This window comes from Notothenia coriiceps, unplaced genomic scaffold (genome assembly GCF_000735185.1).
Source record: "Notothenia coriiceps isolate Sejong01 unplaced genomic scaffold, NC01 NC01_scaffold00003828, whole genome shotgun sequence".
Lineage (NCBI taxonomy): Eukaryota > Metazoa > Chordata > Actinopteri > Perciformes > Nototheniidae > Notothenia > Notothenia coriiceps.
Genome location: NW_011336529.1, coordinates 19,524 through 25,083, shown reverse-complemented (window position 1 = coordinate 25,083; position 5,560 = coordinate 19,524). Strand labels below are relative to the sequence as shown.

General features: G+C 42.3%; 1 long non-coding RNA gene across 1 annotated transcript; it reads left to right on the top strand.

Moving 5' to 3' along the window:
• Positions 1 to 3,588: 3,588 nt before the first annotated feature.
• Positions 3,589 to 5,077, top strand: LOC104941746 (uncharacterized). Its single transcript, XR_797928.1, has 3 exons — positions 3,589 to 3,702; positions 4,170 to 4,298; positions 4,854 to 5,077. It is a non-coding gene; the product is annotated as an uncharacterized lncRNA (long non-coding RNA).
• Positions 5,078 to 5,560: the final 483 nt, after the last annotated feature.

Genomic DNA, 5,560 nt, shown 5'->3' with positions numbered 1-5,560 from the left:
AATGTGTTCTCAAGAAAATGAGCTTTGCACTACATACACACGGCCTGAATTGATATGCATGATTCAATGTAAGGCCATTTTTGCCAAAGATGAAAATGTTCTTCCTAAAACCGATGCCTATCACTTGCCCAGTGCTGCTCTTAGTTCCTAAAAGTATCAGAGCACATCAGGCCTTATTACTTTTCCTATAACTATAACACCTCCATTATCATGCTGATGCATGAGGTACACATAAAACAATGTAGGAAAATGATTTAGCAAAGAGACCCATCATGTAAAATAGAAGCTCTGCTGAATGTCATTTATATCCTCAGGGACTGAGCCATATCTCGCTTCTTCTGGGTTTAATTCGACTCCTGTTCTTTTTCGAGAGAATATAAACTTTGGCCTCTATCTCCGTCCGGAAGCTAAGAGCCATGGCAAATGAGCTTTCCGAGTGCTGCTTTTGAGGTCACTTCTGTTTGCGCGCAATTGGATGTCTCGCTAGCCTGTTTCCTGATAAGAAAGGCTTTTCGGTTTGCACCTCATCCGCTGACCTCGCAGTGTACGAATGTGGCAGGCATACATTGACAAGCACAGATTGAAAACAGCTGGACCACACTGCCATGCTGCAATCTGCAGAATGGGACTAAATTATAGCGCTAATCTTGTTGACAGTCATGTTGCTGCCAGTCCATACTTTCTCTGTCGCTCTGGTTTTTGTGTTTGTTTACTTGGTGTTTCCTGTATGGAATTATCTGCAATTGTACTTTCCTCTCTTTTTTTTGGGCGGGTAAATATGAGTATTTGCTGAGGAGAATCTATTGTGAAAATGTTATAACTTTACTGGGCTTTCAAATTATAACCAACATGTTGTAAAAGGGTCAGGCTAAATTGTGTAGTAATAGGAAAACCGTCACTGTTATAAAAAGTCTGGTAAGTCCAATGATGCTTCCAAACTCTATGATAACAATAGCAGACCGCTGGCACATTCCAAAAAGAGCAATTGTTTTATTTATATAAAATATACATTTATTAGTTACAGAATTAACAATAATCACTTAAAATCTCTAAGAATTGGGACGGTACTGCTACTGGTATTTTTAAGAATGAATACTGATGACTCTTTGTCAAGTTGTAGGTCACTGGCTGAATGAGGATACAATGTCAGAATGTAAGGCTGACACGTGCACTAACCTGTTTGTTGTTTGCTGTTTGTCTGTGACATGTTTGACATTTTATTTCCAGGAGTGGGTTTACATAGGCTTACTTGAGCTGAATATGTTGCCTTGGGTGAAATAGAATGACATTGTAACTGTCACGTACTGCGTTTGTGTGTACGTTTGTGCACGTGTCTCGGAGATTGTGTGCCCCCTCTTAGTTTATCACAAACAATTAATGACACTGGCAATGATACGTGAATCAGTTTAGAGGTTATTTCCATTTTTTAGACCATTATCTCTTTCCCATGCTCCTTTTGCCAATTCCCATGAACATTAAAAGGGCCTTATTATGCTCTCTTATAGGTTCATATTTGTATTTTTTGTCTGTACTGTGATATGTTTACATGCTTTAATGTTCAAAAAGTGCTTCATCTTGGTCATGCTGCCTGAATACATACTAACTCAATGCCAACATTTAAGGTGAAAACTGTGGCCACCAAAGGCTGGTGAAACCTTTCAAACTGACACAATGAGCTATAGACCTGCCTGTCGTAGCTAAACATGTATTGCTTTCAAAGATATGAGAGGGATCTAGTGCTCCTATCAGCATCATCGCAATTTACGACTGCTTCTGAGAGAGGGACGTCATTTCTTACCTCGCAACAACTCCTCCTTGTCAGAAAAACTTTCATTAAAACCTTTGAACAAGCAACCAATGTTGTAGTTTCTCATTTGGGAATAGTCTTAACCTTGAGGTTGAAGCATCAATGAGGCCATGAAATGACAGCTGACAGAGGCTCAGAAAAAGATCCTTGTCGATTCAGACAGCCACAAGAGAACAGTATAAGTCATGGTAAAATCTGATGAGTTCAAGTAAATAGGGATAATGTAAATATGTTGGAGGCAATGATGCACTGATCTTTGCAAATCCATGCTAACTGGGGTATTGGAAGGACGCCGGTTGACGATGCAGTAATTGGCAGTGACCATTGAAGATTGGGCAACGAGTGAACAGTATGTCTTCCACAGAGTCTGATCCGCTGGAAGTAACATATTGTGAATCTTGAACAACTTTCTTTGTCCACTATGTGGCGAAAGAGAACATGCTTACATTATGTAGATGTACTGTATCAAGTCTAGACTTCACAATGTACAGTTTTTGTATATCGTTGGATGTTTGTCACATAAGGGAAAGTCCTCAGGCTTTAACCTTTATCCATGCATGTGAGATTTGGGGCCATTTGGACCATTAGAGTAACACCAGCTTCCTGTTTATGTTGAAATGTGCAACATCTTCCTTCTACCTTGAGCCCGGATGTACATCTGCTATGCCCCAGAGGAGAAAGAAAAGAGACAGAAAGTGCAGATGATCTAGAGACACTTGCATACGTGTTAAAAGCCTTTCAGGCAGGTACCTGCCTAAACTGATTTAAATGATCCTTCCCTACCTACTCCTCTCCGCCCTGCAACCTGTAATTTCAAATAATGTGTTTATTTTCCCCTTGAAGATTTTTTGGTTATGGATCAGTGGTTGCAGAATGCTGCTATTGTTTACAGTTTAATGTGAGTGCATGGAAAGGTAACCTGAATCCCAACACAGACATAACACTATCCCTGGTGTAGAACACACTGAGTGTAACTGCCATAATCAGTAAGGAGCTGTTCTCTCCCTCACTGGTTTGTGTAGATGCAGGTAACCCCGGACAACCTGACAATGTACACACATTAGAGGCAGGGAGGAGAGGGGTATGATTAATGGTTCTCAATAAGGACAGGCCCCAGAGGAGAGAGGACTGGAGCAGCAGTGCTTATAAATCCCAGGGATTCTCTGAGGCGTAGAGGGGGTGGAGGTATAGGTTGATTTAGAATCTGGAGTAAGTGATGGGGGTGAAGCAGAAGAGCACATGCAGGACTCCAATTTGGTGGTATTTCACAAATTCCTCACTGAGAGAAAACTTCTATTTTGCAGGCTAAAGCATCTCCATACGGTTACAAAAAAAACCTTTTCTACTCTGTAAGCTGCAGTGTTGCTAATTTGTCCCATGAGATTGAGATTCTTTGAAATCATCTACAGTGACAAGTGAGAGCAGCCTCCCTATCTATTACAGAGAAGTCACACATCCTCCACTCGCTAACTTTCCTTTGTAAAGCCTTTTTCTCATCTCGGAAATTGGCAGTTTCTGTAGTCTAAACGGAGGGGATCTCTTTTGATTTATGGTTAATAATATGTTTAGATTCCTCGTTTGAAGTCCAGTTAAAAAATATCCTGAATAAACGTGGGTGAATGGCGCTGTAGATGCCATACAGGGAGTGATTGGACACGTCCAAACACTGTAAATTGATGTGGTCTTGCAGTTAGGGAACCCCCGCTCTTGTGATGTGGACCGTTCCTCCGCTCCTCCACATCCAGGCGAGGTGAGCACAGCGCCAGACGGACCAGAGCGGGTTGTGTGTGGATAAGCAGCAGCGGAGCGCACGGCTGAGGACTCTTTAGCGCAACTCCAAACACAAATGGATATTTACGTGGCTTTGTTTTTTCTTTTCTTTTTTACCAAACCAGGTAAAGAACACGCTGCTTGTGGCACTCTGTGATCACAATGAGGATTTCTGGTGCGACTGATAAGCGCTTCTTATGGTCTTTTCTCAGTTTGCACCTTGCGCTCGAGTATGTCAGGTGTTTATGGTAGTGTCTCTGAACTGTATTGCTTTTATGTATTTATTATGTTAACTTCAGATTCAAAAAATCAAATAAAATCAGGGAGCGTTTATGTTAAAAATAGATAGGACTTTTTACCTTAACGTGGGCGCACCGTGTCCGTGGGGAGAACAGGTGTTCGCTGCGGGCAAATACGGTGCATGTTAGTGCGCACTATAGGCAATATGCGTGTACATAAAACAGCGTGACTTTCCCCCAGAACTCCATTTTAAACAGTGCAATGCACATACGCAGTGAAATAACTGTGGAGTTTAGTTTAAACCCTGACTGATAATCTTTCAGCTCGCCTAACCTTCATCTCTCTCCCACAGCTTTGGCGTTTGAATCAGATCAAGACTACCAGATTGATATCATCAACGAACTTGACCTGGCAAATGCCACCTATGGAATTACCCAAGTGGCAGGGCTTCACAACAGCAGCAAAGCCTTTCTCTTCCGAGGTAACTCACGCACACACGCACGCTGACAATTTCTTCCTCATTAGTCGCGCTGCTCAAGTTCCGAAATGTCTTTGTCTTCTGTGCCATGGCTGTGAACACACGCACACGCACGCCCTTTGTTTCATTAGTTAGTGTGAGCAAATCCATGCAGCGCCACACCTTTTAGTGTCACAGTATTAGCTGAGACACAACACTCAGGGGAGCCTCCTCATAATTACTCCACATTGAATCTGTCCCAAGCAGCATATGCTCGGGCTCTTCCTGGACACACTGGAGTGCTCTTGTCTGTGTTGGATTACTACAGCATCTTCAATGGCATCCAGTGTAATCCCAACAACTGGTGGTCAAAGGGGCTATCATGTGAAAGGACCCTGAAGGGCACAGTTTAGATTTTAATTTCAAAGCAGGCATCATGATTGGAAGAAAAGCGTGGCAGAATATTAACTCTATTGATAATAAGATGTGTTACCAGTGTTAGAAGGTCATTTGTTTGCTTCTCAGCACTCTATAAAGGACTACAACATATTTGTTGGTACTTCTTTGGTATGTCTGCAGTGCCCTAAAAGAGGATACATGTCAAGAAAGTGATTACAGAGTGAGAGACAGAGGGGAAGAGATCCCGATGACTGCTCAAGAGAAAGACTGTTCTGTTTTGGTCCTGCTTGGCTGCACTTCCCGACAAACTGCCAGGAACATCAGCAGTGAAAATGTTATCATCATATTTGAAACTTTCTGTAATTAATGTAGGTTGGCTCAGTTTTCGGAGGCAGTATGATTTAGATTCACATTACACCATTAAATTGTCTCAGCTTGCTTTCCCTACCTGTATGTTATGTTGGTGAGAAACACTGAGTCTCTTTGTACTTTTTTGGCATGAATATATTCAAATTCAAAGATACTGCTACCAACTCCAGCAGCCTGAATCCCAAATAAACTGCACTGGGTGTTGAATATCGGCAGAATGCTATTGTGTCGGTTTGTGTGTGTGTGTGTGTGTGTGTGTGTGTGTGTGTGTGTGTGTGTGTGTGTGTGTGTGTGTGTGTGTGTGTGTGTGTGTGTGTGTGTGTGTGTGTTTTTATTTTCTAGAGTGTTTGGCTCCATGTGCCACTGGCTCTGTATGAATGAACGCAGGGCAGCTTGGCCAACTCTGCCGAGGTGAAGCTGGCCAAGATTCAATAATGAAGGCACTAAGGGATTCACAAACTCACTTTTTACTTGGTACACACACCCACACACACACTCATAGCTGCTCTCCCTACCCT